This window comes from Chrysochloris asiatica, unplaced genomic scaffold (genome assembly GCF_000296735.1).
Source record: "Chrysochloris asiatica unplaced genomic scaffold, ChrAsi1.0 scaffold00095, whole genome shotgun sequence".
NCBI lineage: Eukaryota > Metazoa > Chordata > Mammalia > Afrosoricida > Chrysochloridae > Chrysochloris > Chrysochloris asiatica.
The window spans coordinates 1634036-1636382 of record NW_006408613.1 but is presented as its reverse complement, the minus strand read 5'-3'; the positions used below and the strand labels follow the sequence as shown (position 1 = coordinate 1636382).

At 40.4% G+C, this 2347-nt stretch overlaps 1 protein-coding gene and 1 pseudogene across 1 annotated transcript in view; one reads left to right on the top strand and one right to left on the bottom strand.

The window, feature by feature from the left end:
• The window catches only part of TDRP (testis development related protein), a 73633-nt gene that overhangs the window by 36488 nt on the left and 34798 nt on the right, over window positions 1-2347 (top strand). The window lies entirely within an intron of this gene.
• On the bottom strand, window positions 944-1371 carry LOC102812300 (annotated as a pseudogene).

Genomic DNA, 2347 nt, shown 5'->3' with positions numbered 1-2347 from the left:
CACTTAACAACAACAACAGCAACCCGCTGCCCTGGAATGATTCCAGCCCATAGCAACCCTCTATAGGGTTTCCAAGGGTGTAAATCTTTACAGGAGCAGAAAGCTTCACCTTTCTCTTCTTTTTCTTCTGGAGTGGCTGGTGGGTTTAATCTGCTGACCTTGTAGATAGAAGTCCTGTGCTTATCCTACAGCACCACACCAGGAGAACCAGATAGTTAAACTGATAGTATTCTCTGTCCTTCCATTATAGTCTAAGTTTAATATCTTTTAAAGGATAATGATCCCATTTTGTACCATTGAAATTCCCTGACATAATAAGGGACAAAGCTTAAGTTGGAATGATAAATAAATCATACTGATTGGACCAGGTTAGAAAAATCAATAAAAAGAAGTAAGCTCAAATCAGATATAAATGTTACTGACTTATGCAGTCCTGACTGGGAGTGCTGTTACTGGGAGTGTGAGTGATTACACTTCTGCCCTTCAAGAGAGGGCTCTTGCTTTCTACTGATTAACAATAGTCAGGAGAGGTAACATTTTCATACGTTGTTGTTAGGTGCCATCTGGTCATTAAGGACTCAGAGTGACCCTATGCACACCAGAGTGAAACACTGCCTGGCTCTGCGCCAACCTCACAATTGTTGCTCCCTTTGAGCTCATTGCTGCTGCCACTGTGCCAATCCATCTAGCCTGGGAGTCTTCCTCTTACTCTTTGACACTTTGACATTTACACTTTACCAAACATGGTATCCTTCTCCTGAGACTGGTTGCTTTTGACAGTATGCCTGAAGTAGGAGAGACCAATCCTGGCCTTCCTGACTTCCAAGGAGCATTCAGGCTGTACTTCTTCCAACACAGATTGGTTTGTTCTTTTGGCAGTCCATGGTTTTTTTTTTTTTTTTTTCTGGATGTGAAAATTTATTATCATTTTCAACATCATAACTTAAGATCTTGGCCTTTCCTTCTTGCCTTGGTATAAGACCAAAAGAGAGACATTGGCTACTTTGACAACCTTAAAGCGGACTCTAGCAGTGTCACCAACAGCATGACCTTTGCACCCAGATTCAGCAACTTCATCATTTTCCTCAATAAAATATAAGCAATCGTTATTGGGTGCAAAGGCTGTGATTTTCATTTTGTTCTTGATCAGCTGGATCCTGACACACTTCCTAATGGCAGAATTTGGCTGTTTCCCTTCTCAACACCCACTTTGTGCCACACAATGCCCTTTGAATGGGAAGTACCTCCAAAGGGGTTGGCTTTCAAAGCAGTGCCCAAATGGGCTTTTTTGTATTGCTTACCATGCCATTTCTAGGCCTGTTGGTGACTATGGCGCTTCCTGACAGTACAAAGACCTCGACACTTCCCCATGTTAGTGATGCCACGGCACCCAGCTAAAAGAAAAAGCCCATGGTACTTTTAATCTTCTCCAACACCATGACTCAAATGCATCAATTCTTCTACAGTCTTCCTTATTCACTCTCCAACTTTCACATGCCTATGAGATTATTGAAAATAACATGGCTTGGGTCAGGTGCACCTTAGTCCCCAAACTGACATTTTAGCTCTTGAACACTTTAAAGAGGTCTTGTGCAGCATATTCGCCTAATGCAATACGTTGTTTAATTTCTTGGCTGCTGCTTCCATGAGCGTTGATAGTGAATTGCAAGCAAAATGAAGTCATTGACAACTTCAGTCTTTTCTCCATTTATCATGATGTTATTTATTGGTCCAGTGGTGATGATTTTTTCTTTACATTAAGGTGCAACCCATACCAAAGGCTGTGGTCTTTGATCTTCATCAGTATTTAAGGTCCTCTTCACTTTCAGTAAGCAAGATTGTATCATCAGCATACTATAGGTTATTAGTGAGTCTTCCTCCAATCCTGATGCCACATTTTTCTTCATATAATCCAGCTTCTCAGATTATTTATTTATCATATAGATTGAATAAGTATGGTGAAAGAATACAACTTGAGTGCACACCTTTCTTGATTTTAGACCACTTAGTGTCCACTTGTTTTGTTTGAATGGCTGCTGCTTGGTCTATATACAGGTTCCTCATGAGCATAATTAAGTGTTCTGGAATACTCATTCTCTGCAACATTGTCCAGTTTGACATGATCCACACAGCCTTTGCATAGTCAAAAAAGCACAGGTAAACATCTTATCGGCATTATTTGCTTTCAGCCAAGATCCATCTGACATCAGCAATGATATCCCTTATTCTACATCCTCTTCTGAACCTGGCTTGAACCTCTGGCAGTTCTTTGTCACTGTACATTTGCAGTCATTTTTCGATGATCGTTAGCAAAATTTTACTTACATTTGATATTAATGATATTGTC